The sequence below is a fragment of the Lissotriton helveticus genome, chromosome 12 (assembly GCF_964261635.1).
Source record: "Lissotriton helveticus chromosome 12, aLisHel1.1, whole genome shotgun sequence".
Lineage (NCBI taxonomy): Eukaryota > Metazoa > Chordata > Amphibia > Caudata > Salamandridae > Lissotriton > Lissotriton helveticus.
In genome coordinates, this window is record NC_136073.1 from 724,186,749 (window position 1) to 724,200,702 (window position 13,954).

The 13,954-nt window shown below is 42.6% G+C and overlaps 1 protein-coding gene across 2 annotated transcripts in view; it reads left to right on the top strand.

Moving 5' to 3' along the window:
* The window catches only part of LOC144799499 (uncharacterized), a 154,524-nt gene extending 150,618 nt beyond the window's left edge, over positions 1-3,906 (top strand). For both annotated transcript variants that reach the window (XM_078670849.1, XM_078670850.1), the window contains exon 9: positions 35-3,906. The gene's annotated coding sequence lies outside the window, so the exon portion shown is untranslated. The remainder of the gene's footprint in view (positions 1-34) is intronic.
* The last annotated feature ends 10,048 nt before the right edge of the window (positions 3,907-13,954 follow it).

Sequence of the window (13,954 nt, forward strand, 5' to 3'; positions counted from 1 at the left end):
ACGCTCCCTTTTTCTTCACTCTTTTATTTTTCAGATGACGAAGAAGTGGAAAAGAAAGCTGAACCTCTTGTTAAGAAACAGCGAACCAAGCACAGAAATGATCAATGAAGTTTCCCACTTGGCTGCAAGGTTTCTCTGTGACATACAAAACAATAGAGAGGCATTCATGAAGAAATTTCAGTCAGCATTGGTGGAAAAGTGTAAAAAGTATAAGTCTGTTGGCAGCAACATGTCTGGCCCTATAGGAGAAGCACTCTTTGGGACACTGTTGGTTTTATCAGCCGCCCTGCTGGCAAAGCCATTTATAAAGAACCAGCGAGAGGCCAAAAAAGAGACATGTGTAGTGACAGGTAACAGGCCGGATGAAGTTGGTGACATTTGTGATTCTGGTGAAATAGAGATAACTGCAGCTAAATGTGGTAGTTTTCCTCGGATCACCATTGATAAAAAAGAATGTGTAGCTGATGATGAGGATAATAGTAGCACCATCTTTAAAGAAGGAAATCCTACTAGTATTGGTGATAGAGAGCATTGGTTTTGTGAGATTGACCGTGATAACATAGACCAACAAAAAAAGAAAGAATGCTTTCTCTGGGACACAATTGTCGAAGAAGTAGACGGTGGAACTGATGAGGTTGTTGGAGACAGTATTGATGACGACATGCCTGTATGTAGTATAAATAGTAGAATGAACAGTTCCCCAAAACCAGTATCCCCAAATTCTTCAGAAGCAACACGCGGCAATGGACATCTAGTTGTTGCACTTCTTGTGCTACTGATTGGTGTCATCTTCTGGTTCATGAGAGTCAAGAAGGAAGGATGAATTAGGCAAACTGTGGAGGTTTATATTTGAAATAATGCACAAATAATAAAAATGTTCGGTGTGCCCTTTCATACACATTCTCCACACCTTTTTTCGCATGTTCACACAATGATATCCCCGAAGTCTGCTGCATCTTAAAGCCCTGGGTCTGGTTTGTTCCCATTGCCTGGAAAACATTTTCCTTGTGCAATCTAGGTTTCCCGACCTTCCATAAAAGGATCGGCCTATTTGCTGACTTCCTTTACAGCTTGGAGCTCTGTCTCACAGTGCCTATAGCACTACTGATGTATATGCCATGCTTTTCATGTTCAGTGCACAACTTATTTCCTCTTAGCTTCTCCATACTTAGTTTGCACATTATTTTCTTCTATGCCACATCAAGTGACAAGATATCGGCTTCTAACAATACTGAATTCAAAATATCAACTACCCCTATATCATTAAGATACGCCTACAGGTATGTGTAGATTTACTATTTCGAATGACGCTTCTTTGTATCTTGAAGCTATATGTTGTAAAGGTACATAGATTTGAATTTAAGAATAGTAGATTGGTTTTTACTATACTTACCATGATGACACAGCAGTAATAGTAATTGATATTCTGCATTCGATACTGATCCTGTTCGATGGCCTGCACTCTGTATTTTATCAGAAGTCTGGAGCGAGGCTATAGTTGAATGCAAACATCATTGATTCATTCTGGAGTTTTGGCTCCATGGTGGGGATTTCTGGGGAAGAGGTTGGCATCGGTGTAGAGAGCAGACTGCTGACATGATCTGGTTGCATGAGTGATGATACATTAACTAGGCTAACTAGATTCCCTACTATTTGTGTGACAGTCTATCTATTTTATGTATATTGACACAGCTAGCAGAAAGGCATTTAGGAATAGATTTCATGGATGTTAGTGAAGCATCGAAGGATTAGCCACTCTTTTTGGAGGACCATTCTGGGGAATAAGGATGTTGAGCTTATGTTGCACTTTCCTTTGCTGAAAGGTTGAGGCAATTAAAACATCTCTTAAAAACTCAAGAGAGAAGTGCAGGTCTTCACAAATTAACCAGGCTACCCAGATTCTGAAAGGAAGAAAGGTTAAGTGTGTCCAATAGAAGATGAAGCTTTGGGTCAGGGTTATGTAGAATAAAACCGCTCAGGCTGCCCCTAAAATGAATGAATGGTTGTAGGGAGAACCGAAACCAGAGAGGAGTGTGTGAGTTAAGTATGAGGATGGGTCAACACAATTGCAAAAGGCGAGTACTATTAATCATGTGTTAATATTGGCACAACACATTAATTTAATATTCCTGATACATAGGGAAGGGAGGTGCATGTATTTGTGTGTGTGTCCTCACTGTGTGTCTGTGTGCTCATTCTGTATGTGACAAACTAGAATTCAGGGGCAAACAACTCAACCTTTCATCCTTCTGTCTTGTCTATGACCCACAGTTGTACATAGCCCTCATCTCTAGCAATGATTCGATCCATCTTCCTGTACTGAACACAGCCCTGAATCCTTTCCAAGAAATACAACAACCAATTATGACTCAATGTCCTAATAATGGTATGCCAGATCACTGGCTGCCCTTGTCGTAGAAGATACTTGCATATCCCAAACATTGAATGCCCTGGGGAGTCATAGTATATCCAAACCTTTATGTTCAGTCACATTACCTACCTATTATCTTCTGGTAACTTCAGTCTGATCTTTATCAGTAATAGGTACTACATTCCCTTAAATCTGATCCTCAATACCCATCAAAAATACCTAAAAATTGGACAGCTGCAACACCTTGCATGAAATTGCCTAGAGCTCTCTAGTCTGTTTTAACTTTCAGTTGTGGAGATTACAGAGTCATTTTACAGATTTTGGGAGGCCCTGTAGGGATCACATTTGAATTTTATTACCCTATTCCTGCTAATTCAAGCCTGCATAATGCCAAATAATGCTCAATTACTTGTTAAACTTTAACAGGGTCACAAAAATCAGTTGAAATATGTCTTGCCCAGAACCCCAAACATCCTTAAGATGACACTGGCATAGGGACAGTGGTAGATAAAAACAGAGCACTAGAGAAATTGAATAGGCAGAAGTCAATGGTAGAGAAAGTTCATGTTCCCTTGGAAAGTGGTGGCCCTGGACAATTGCCCACTTTGTCTATGCCTGAAAACGTCTTTAGGAAATGAAATATACCAACACTGACTCCCTTACATGTACACCAAGTGAAAGGTGGTCACCAATCCCAGCATTTGGCCTATATTCCCAATTTCATGCATGAGTCAGCCTTCCTGATTTCCTGCTTATTCTCTCTCCATCACATTCCATGCACAATTCTTCATTGACTTTCCACCATTTAAGCTTTCTTTCTTTGGTGTCTAAAGATTTGGTGTCCATTGGGCAATATTAAGTTTGCTCTCCCCCAGTTTTGAGAGATTGTCTAGACCTCCTTGCAATTAGGACCAAGCTTTGGCGAAGCCAATAGGTCTGATTTTTGCTGCTAGCCTTTTGACCTTTTCAATCCTTGTTATGTTTAGTTCTGGTTTTTGCAAAACTTTATATTTGGGGAAATTCTCAGGCCATCAACAGTCTTCCAAAGAAACATTGCTAAAAATAAAGCTCTTTTGTGTCACAATAGGTAAAGCGCACATTGCCATAGTAGCCTCTGGTACTGAAGGGTTCCCTGTGAAAGGGTAGAATGTCATCATTCACAGTGAAGTGGCTGAAGTGAGCTGCCCCACTGCCTCATGCTGTATGCTGCGAATGACACAATATCAGAGCAATGAAAGAAGAGGACTGGATGAAGGCTGAAGGGCTCTATTTATTTCTATTATGCCTACACTGTAAGGAAAATTAAAAGCTCATGGAGAAAGTCAGATCTAGAAAGATGAAATCTTGGTTATTCGAAAAAGCATTTGTACAACATGTAATTGAAACGTCATCCTTTAGTTCTGAATAGGTTATAATCTTTATATTCTATTATATGTTTTCTTAATGGTATTTTATCTTGTTTGTAGTTGTACTGAGCCACTGTCAATATGCTATGCAATATAAAATAAATAAAAATAAACTTTGTTCTTACCTTTTGAGCTAGTTTATATCGTATTGTAAGTAACGTGTAATACATAGAAAGAAAATGCATGTTCAGAGAGGATTTTGAAAACAAGGCATTTAAATAAGAATGTGCCAAATTTCATAATCAGGTCCTTGGGCTAGCCTGTGATTGCCCTCCTGTCCAGATTGCGCGCAGTCCACTATCATTTGCTGCCTTCCTTTTGCACCGACTCTGCTTGTTTTCTGCTAATTTTTCTGCCTCTTCTCTGCTCACTCCTGCCCTCTATTTTGCCTCTTTCTGCTTCTTTCTGACTTTTATTTGCCTCTTCCTTATCGTTTCTGACCTGTATTTTGCCTCTTTCTTATCGTTTATGACCTTTATTTTGCCTCTTTCTGCTAATTTCTGACCTTTATTTTGCCTCTTTCTGCTAGTTTGTAACTCTATTTTGCCTCTTTCTGCTCTTTTCTGACCTTTATTTTGACATCGCATCCACAGAACCCAGATAACCATAGGGGTGACAGTGCTGGATATACAAATGCTGATTGATTATTTTTTGGGTATAACCAAAACATGGCTGAGAATCTCAAATGCCATTTTAAAAGTTATTGAGTAAGATGAAAAATGTCTACTAGTAATCAATGTCTGGAACCAGAAAAGCCCAGTAGATGCACATACACATGTAAGAATGGCATCCACAAATGTATGCTTCATTAAAATAACACTAAGTTCAACTATTTGCTAGATGAATTAGAAACATTAGATAGTAGCCAGTTGAAGTGTGTGAATGCAGGTTACCATGGAAGCACAAACACTTGAAATATTGTTTAGATAACAAAAATATACAGGACAAAGGTGAGAAGATGAGAAGGTACAGTAAGGGAGTTAAAGAGTTAGTGGACCTGGTCACTGCATATTTATTCTTGTTTTCCTATGACTTGCTTTTTTAGGTTTCGACCTGGCGAGGGGCACGCAGTGCCACTCCCAGATCGAAAACTATTGTCTACAGTAGGGATGTCGGCACCGCCTCTGCCTCTCATTGGCTAGCTCCATAAATGGAGGCTAGCCATTGGGAGACAGAGGCTGTCAATCGCGCTTTCTCTCGAAAACGCGATTCGGGGGCGTTTCTGGTGCTTTTTTTAAGCCCCGCCCCTTTGTCCCGGGCCGCGCTGCGATTGGCTGCCGGCCCGGGACACCCCCGTGACGTCATTCCCGGGCCGCGCTGTGATTGGCTGCTGGCCCGGGACACCCCCGTGACGTCAGCCAATCACAGCGCGGCCCGGGACCTGACTTGTTTAACGATGCTTTCTCTGCTGTGGTTCTCTACCAAGTGAGAAGTGGGCCGTGTCAGAATGTAGACACTCCGGAGACTGGTTCTTGAAGAGCCTTTCCCTCCTGTAATCCTCGCTTGCAAAGAGTGATTGGGCAATTTAACTTGTCAGAATAGGTTGAGGCCGATCTTTTAAGCAGTCTGATCCACCCCCCAGGCTGTTCAAATGCCCTGCAGCCACACTGTCGGAGTATAGCTTTATCTTGCTAAGCACTATATCGGTATTTCTCTATATACCCACTGAAAAATTGCTAGAGTTGACCTGAAGTTTGGGGATATCCCCTGCGTGCTTTTATCTACAATTGAAAAGGCTGATTGGCGTTGAACTGATGGTTTTCTTTAGGCCATTACCACGTTTGTAATCCAAGTTTGTGCCGAGATATATCGGTGCTTGTCTTAAGTACTTCGGAACAAAGCCTTCCAGGAGCTGTTTGTTGGCAAGCAAGCTGCTCGACACTCTCTCTTTCTTACACACGCCCTCTGAGGCGATCATTCACACACGTGCACATACGTCTCTTTCACACGCAAACTCCCGCTCAGACAGTCATAAAGACACACTAACACACACTCTTTCATTGTTTATCCCTCTCTCTTTGTTTCGCCGTCTCTCTCACTATTTCCCATGGTCATTCTTTCTTTGTTCCTTTCTCTCTATATGTCACATCATTGCTTATTTCTCTCTCTTTCACACAAACATACACACACTCGTTCCCACTCTTCCCCTTGCTCTGCCTTCCACTTTCTCTCTTGCGATCTCTTTCCTCCTAGACCGTTTCTGCCTTTCGTAGTCTCTATCTACACTGTCTCTTCACGCTGTTCGCCCCTGACTCTGGGATTTGCTGGCTCGCGGTGTAAAATGTGCTCGCCTGCCCAGCCGTGTTTCTCCAGCACTTGCCAAGGAGAGTTTGGCAGTATGCAAATGACATTTCATCTCCGAATCCGTGTTGCACCCATCTTGCACTTTCAGATACTTTCAGATACTCGGTAAGAATTGCAAATGAGAAGCTCGGCTCCTCTTTTCCTCTCCAGTACAGATGCTCCCCACAGCCCTACCAACCCAACTCTGTTTGGATTCCAGTGTCACTTCTATCATTAACACACAACTCGGGCACCAAAATAGACACAAGCTCTTCCCTACGCAATTCATTAATTCGTTTTGTTTTCACCACGATAATAATAAATACTCAATGTTGGTCATGATAAAAGCATTTTCAACTAACTACTGTTTAAAGCAGACCACATCAACGTAGTGCTGTTCGTGGAAAGCGAGGGCAGCTGAGAGGGTGCTGCAAAAGATGCTCTGGGTTAGCGAAGAACATACTCCAGGCTACTTTAAGAGGGGCGAGGATGGGAGAGAGGATGTCTCAGCAGCATTGACACCAGTGTTTCTAACTTTAGAGAGGGCAGAGTAATGACCCCCCCCCCCCCCCCCCCCCTCCGACTGTACTTTTCTGGCATCAGATTTCTGTGTTGGCTTCTTTCTATCTCTGTCTCCCGTTTGGCACTGTACAAAATGTTCTCATAAAATATTGATGGTTTGAACAGTATTTTTTAAATTTCCTAAACGATGCTGGTCTTGTTGATGCAAGAAAGAAATGTGTTTTGTAGTCTGTGATAGCTGGTATTAGAAAAGAAGCTTTTCAGTTCACTCTGTCCCTATTATGTCTTTTTGTGAGGCCGTTTTACGTGTAAAACACATAATTAAAGTTTTATAGATGGTGGTGGAAATAATTTGAGCATATTGGAATTTCTTATTTTAACGGGGGTGTTTGGCTTTCTAAAAGTACCATTATCACAGTTTTTTAGACCTGAAAAAGTATGTGATAGTAAAAGAGATTTCATTTATTTGCAAATTGTTTGGAATACCTAGAAAATGCTGTTTGGAATATTTACTGTTTTAAATGGTGTAGATACATTGTGTTACACTCAGAGGATCTTTGGTCATTTACACACTAGCACCCATTGTGCTGCAGTGTTTGAACACTGATTAAGTGTTGCTTTGTGATCTGTGGTGTACGTGGTCAATCCTTTAATAATAGTAATTACATAATACCTTGTTATAGCTCTTCATGTTTCAACTCTGCCATTTTTAAGCTCCGTAAAAAAATAGGTGTTGTTGTCCAATCTAATGGTACTCAATTGAACTACCCCTGAAGAATGGAAGGCTGAGTTGGCCACCATTAAAACCTGTGACATGCAGGTTACTGGAGATGTTTTATTTTTAATTCACCACCACCGTGAAACTATATCAATTAATTGACAGAACTATGTGATTAATGTGACTGATTTCATCTGAAGGAGGGTCAAGGGATTGATCTGATTCACTTGATAAAATGTAGAACATAGTTAAGAATGTGTGAAGATCTGTTTGGGCTGCCAAGAAAGAATCACCTAGGGTACATTTTATTGGCAAGTGACCAGCTACTAGTTTGAACATGTGAACCGATATGCTGGCCTGAGCCTTTTTAGGTTTTGCCTATTATCATTCGCTTGCGAATGTAATAGGCGAAAATTCAAGGGCTCGATCGACTGGTCAAACCACTGCGGTTTTTCCACAGTGCATGTGAGTAAAAACGGGTCACGTGACCACACAAGCACGCGCATCTCCCTAATCCGCCTGCATTCCCGCCCCCCCACCAGGCTCTCCCGCCCCCATCCGGCTTCCCTCCGTGCATCTGCCCGCCACACTTCTCCTCCCCTCGCTCGCATTCCCGCCCCCCCACCAGGCTCTCCCGCCCCATCCGGCTTCAGGTTTCGCATTTGCCTATCCATAACACTTAACATTATCCTTTTCTTTCCCTTTCTCTTCGACCTCTCTACTTTTTCTGTCCCTTCCTAATATTTTGCTCTCTGTAACCACTCTGCCTCTCTCACTTTCCTCACTTTCCTTATTTCCTCAATACCATTCTTCACTCTTCCATTTGCTACATTATTCCCTTTCAGCCTTTTTCGCTCTCATCCTTTCTTTCCTGTCGCTCTCACTTCATCCTTCTTCGACCTGCTACCGCCCTGGCTCCTTCTGTTGCTCTCCAGCTCTTTTTCCCTTGTTCTGTCAGACGCTGTAAAGTGCGCTCACAGAAGCATACACACTTGGCACTATACGATGCGTGTGCAAGTTGCGCTGACCCGCAATCCCTACCGATGTAACACGCTTGCGATGCTGCACGTGTGCACGGTCGCATGTCCTGCGGCAGAGGAAAGAGGGTGCATAGTGACGGCGGCTTCGAAAAGAAAATGACTGAAACCATCTGTTCGAGACCGCCCATTGGCCAATCTTTCTCCGATGCGCATTTAATGCCACTCGGATGTAATAAATAGGAAAGCCAGCGAGGTGCCACGGCCACGTGTTCCTGACAGGCCTCAGATGAAGGACCACGTGGCACCCTTTCACGGGGAATATGTGTGAGAGTTTCACACATCTGTGCACATACATGTAGAGCACACGCACATGTGTACAGAGCTGCTCTGCACAGTGTGAACATTCTTCACTACAATGACATTTAACGAGCTGTGCAGTCCCTCCCAAGTCATTAAAATAAATGCGACATTTCACTGTTAACTTGTGATAATTTTTGTGGCTGTAGAGTCAAACAACCGGAGCGACAGGACATTCGTGGCTCTCTCTGTTCCCTTCATGACATAGATGGTGTTTTAAATACTATTTTTCACGGATTTTTTAAATCCCCTACGTGGAAATTGGAATTCAAGCGTATTATTGCCCGATTATAATAACATTCAGTTCATCAACCACACAACGAAGGGGAAATGAGTTGGACCAGCTTCAATTCCAATGTGTAAAACTCGCACGGAGTTGGTTATCCGCAGCGAGAGCAGAACCCGCGGAACTATCTCCCCACCAACGAACATAATGAAAAACATTTTCTCAGTTTAAAACATCTGTACAAATATAAAATGTTTCCTAGAGAGACAGCTGACAAAAATAAAATACGAAATAGCACCTGAGGTCTTCAAAGTCACATTTTTGACAAAAGCTCCGCTGTAAAGACAAACCAGTGGAAAAAAAAAACAAGCACTGGCGTTGCCAATAGGTTTCGCATTTAGAAAGTTGGAGCTATTGGTTTTGTAAATGACATTTTATATTTATATATCGTTATTGGCATTGTCAATAACAATATATAAATATAAAATGTAATTTACAAAACCAATAGCTCCAACTTTCTAAATGCGAAACCTATTGGCAACGCCAGTGCTTGTTTATTATTTGTGTACAAAATATCTGCCATTGTCATTCATCTGCTACTTTGCACAGACATGAAGATCTAAAGTTATGCTACGTGTCACTAGGAAGGATAATATGGAGTTTACCATAAAGAAATTGAACTTTTCTGTACTGTCAAAGTAGAACTATCCATTGTACGTAACATCCCTAATACCCTATGCCTTTCACTGGCACAATGCAAACTCCTGGGGTTTTTATGGCACTCGTGACTCCTTCTTTTCGCACTGCGACCGCTGATGTAAATACAAAACTGACCCCATGCTTTGGCAATAAAAATAGACTTATATGTAAATATAGTGCCATCCTCTGGCAGCAGCAGTAAAACCACTGTCCTCAGTTACCACACTTATCTAAGTCCACATGCCTTGACGATGTGATGCTCCCCAGCGCTTGAAAGGCCCCCCTCGAAATCTGGAGCATTAGTTGTATGGCTATCTGGGACACTCAGTGAAACAGATTCCAATTACGTGTTACAAAAAGTATACCATGTGGTAAAAAGCACCTAGGCCCCCGTCAAAGGCATTAATGGACCAGCAACGCCGAGATCACAGGCTCCAGGCATTGCACTGGGCTTAGCATGCACGCCAGCATGGAAAGTCATGCGACAACGCAAACCTCTGCGCTTTATAATTGTTACTGCTTTGGGGAGCTTTCCAGACTGTTCCAGACTGTTTAACGCTTTGTAACCCTTCCAAGACTGATCACCATTCTACAATGAGTCACATTATAGGTGCCATCTTTTAATCTGTCAACTAGTTTAACCTTTCACTGCTCCTCGTGGGGCGATGGGCATATCTGGTCCACTTTCTACATGTTAGCGAACAGAGTATACTGGGGTGGGCTGCGGGCATTATGATTCACTAGTGAGCCAACCTGCTCTGCTCTGAAGGTGGCTCTATTGTGCTTGCTGTTCAGCTTGCTGATACTGGTGGTAGCCCCTGTGTCCAAGTAAAAATCAGGTGTGCAGACAATGTATTCATATGCGACTGTAATCTGAAAAACCAAGCATTTACAATGCAATAGTTCTCGCATTACTGATAGTTTGAGGTATTGGCGCTGCAAATAATAATGCAATGCCAATAGCTCATAGTTTCAGTAATGCGAGACCTAGTGCATTGCAAATGCTTGCGTAGTGAGCCAGGATCCAGCATTGTATGTCTTGGTGCACTACCGCAAGCTGCTCCTAGAGGTCCCCAGTGAGCAATGCACCAGCACTGCATGTCAAGGTACAGTACCGCAGTCTGCTCCTAGAGGTCCCTAGTGAGCAAGGCACCAGCACTGAAGGTCTAGGTGCAGTACCGCAGTCTGCTCCTAGAGGACGCTAGTGCGCAAGGCACTAGCACTGCATGTCTAGGTGCAGTGCCGCAAGATGCTCCTAGAGGTCCCTAGTGCGAATCATAAACTACCTAAGTGAAACAGAACACAGCTGCTTGAAACGTGAGCAATTATACGTTTAAAGTCATATGGCCGTGGTGACATCAATGGACAGCTGACGATCCACTATAACAAAACAAGTGCGCCTATGTTCAGGTAAAAGTAAAGCACGTCTCTCATTATCCCATCTGAGGCGGCCTTTCTGCTTACATTTTTTTTTAAAGCGTTGTGAGTGAAAGAGAATGAGCGTGTCCTGCCTGTAACAACAGGCAGAAGAAAGCCAATTAAGAAAATAGGTCTCCCAGCTCTAATTAAAGCACACATGTAACAACTAAAGTAAAAGGGCCAGCCCTCATGGGAGGTTACAAATGAAAACAAAGCGTTACTAAGGAGGGACTAACGCCTATTAACCAATCATCATCCAGCATTTGCAAAGGACAATGACACAAGCCAATGACAAATATGGGAGGAGAATGGGCAGGGCTAAAAGTACATACTGCAACACACCATGCCTCGCAGAGCAGCGCATGTGTGTTGACTCTAGGCACTACCTAAAAACAAGGGCAATGTCCTGACTTCCTGCTACATACCATCTAGGATTTGCCTTATATTTCGAAATACAATAACTAGGGCCACTGGCATTAGGCAATTGTGTGGCCGCAGTGGTTTTTACATTATTATTATGGATTTTCTCCAGGACAGTTTATTGGTGACTGTTCACCGCATGGTGGTTGTTACAAGCTTTTCCACACATGTGCAGGAGGGAGTGTGACTGTATTGACAGAAATATGTTCATGTAAGTACAGTTTTTGTATATTGAACTGATTAATGTTGGAGAATCAAAATATAAAACAATGAGTATGCTTTCTGTTCTGGAATTAATTTGGTGATTCCGATTTCACTATGGCGACTGAGACACTTGGGGTTTCCTTGGGTGATGCTATACAATAAAAGTGATACAAGATTTAGTCTTTGAACAAGACATTTGATGTAAGTCTTGGGTCAAGATGATTTCACAGTCTTCAACTTTCTTTAAAATCTTATGTGAGAGGTGGGTTTGGGAGCATTGATCATTGTGGATGTGTTTATGTGTTTTTAAACTTAGTTATGTATGTATCTATTTACAACCCTGAAAAAGTCCTCATGGAGGGACATAATGCGTTGGCTGGGCTGCATTTTTATATGTGAAGAATAAAAGTCTTTTGAATATTCAAGATTATGGCTCTTGTGTATCTGGATTGAATGAAGAACTTTCCATCTAGATAGACTGATTGATGATAAATTCGGTGATCATATAATTGAATCACTCAAGTGCTCTATTTATATTTAGTAACAGCTCCCTGCATTGTTGAAAATTGCTTCAGGGAGAACTCAGCTGTTGATGCCTTGCGGGTCACAAATAGCAGTTACATCTGGAGGTAACACAAGGACTCTGCTGTGAATGGGTAGAATATTGGCTCAATCTTTTTACCACCACTGAAAATGCACAATTTCAGCACTTTGGTACGTTGGAATTTACAAGAAGTCTTATGCTTATACGCGTTCCGCTTAGTGGAACACGGGACTCCTGTATGCCTTTCTGCGTATTCGTCTTCTGCCCAGAATTCTGAAGAAGATCAGGACCAGCTGGGTCCCGGATTGTAAATGGAGAGTATAGTATAATGAATTCCTGGGCATGAGCATTGGTCCTCCAATCAGGCTGTCCTTTTGGGGGGATCTCCTGTCTCAGTGACGGAGCAGGGTCCTGAACCTGAAAATATGCACGCTCCACCTCTATGCTTAAAGATTGAGTAGCAGCAGTTGAGGGCATTTTATCTTTCTCTTGAGGTTGTTGAAGTCTTCTCGGCAGCTGGGCATCCTTCCACCAAGTAGTACTGCTGCGGTGACAAGTTTGTGACTTGGTGTGCTGCCTAACAGATTGACCCGCTTCATGCTAAATTTTCAGAAGGGCTGTTGTTTGTGTTGTCCCTCGCCCAGGTAGGACTTTGGGCACTGTTAAAGGGTACCTGTCTGCAGTTTCGGCTTTTTTACGGTTGCCAGATCAGCCGTATTTGTTGAAATCACCAATATTGATGCATTTTCTCATGGATTTACAGGATATTTTCCCCCTTTCTCCATATATTATGCCCCATGGGATTTAAATGTTGTTCTTACATTACTTATGTGTGCTTTCTTTGGAGCTTTTCACAGCTGTCCTCTATGGCTGCTTTCCACACGCCAGGCTTACTTCTCTTAACCATTGGCAGGCCAATTGAGCGAGTGACAAGCCCTTTCTGTTATCCCACCCTACACAAGTTTCTACCCAGACAAGCTGGTTTTGCTGGCCCGAACTTTCTTCCTCCTGAAGGTAGCAAGTCCATTTCATGTCAGACAGAACATCACCCTTCCAGGGTTCTTTGCTCCACCTCACCTCTCTAAGTAGAACGAGAGACTTCATTGATTGGATCCAAAACAGGCTCTGAGTTTCTATATCAATCATACCAGAGAACACTGGGTGGATGATCAGCTCTTTATTGGATTCACTAGAGTCAAAAAAACAAGGCAGTGCTGAAGAGGATGATATCTCGATGGATTGTGCTCTGCATTAAGATCTGCTACGCATTGGCCAAAAAGCAGCTCCCGGAGATCTTTTGGGCTCACTCCATCAGTGTAAAGGCTGCTACCACTTCACTGGCACACAGAATACCTGTTGTGGACATTTGCCAGGTGGCTACAGCGGCATCCCTACATACGTTCATGAAGCATTGATATCTGGACAGTCAGGTCTGTCAAGATGGGTATTTTGCCTTCTCGGACCTGCTGGAGTTTTTGGTTTGAGCCAGTTCACAGCCCCTGGTAGGTACTGCTTTTATATCTTTTCAAAAGGTAAGAAATCTACAGTTAAACATTTTTATCAAAAGAATAAGTTACTTACATTCAGTGAAGCTATTTCTAGAAGAGACTATCTGACCGTAGATTCCTCACCGACCCTCCCAACCTCTTCGGCCTGTGAACTGGACTCTTTTCATTTAAAAAGGTCCAAATTTGAGATCTGCACACATGTCGCTACCAATCTGGAAATTAGGTTCCGCGTCTAAGGGAGCGGACAGTTCAGAAAGCAACTGATGTCAGCGTGCATGGGTAGCACCTATATAGGGT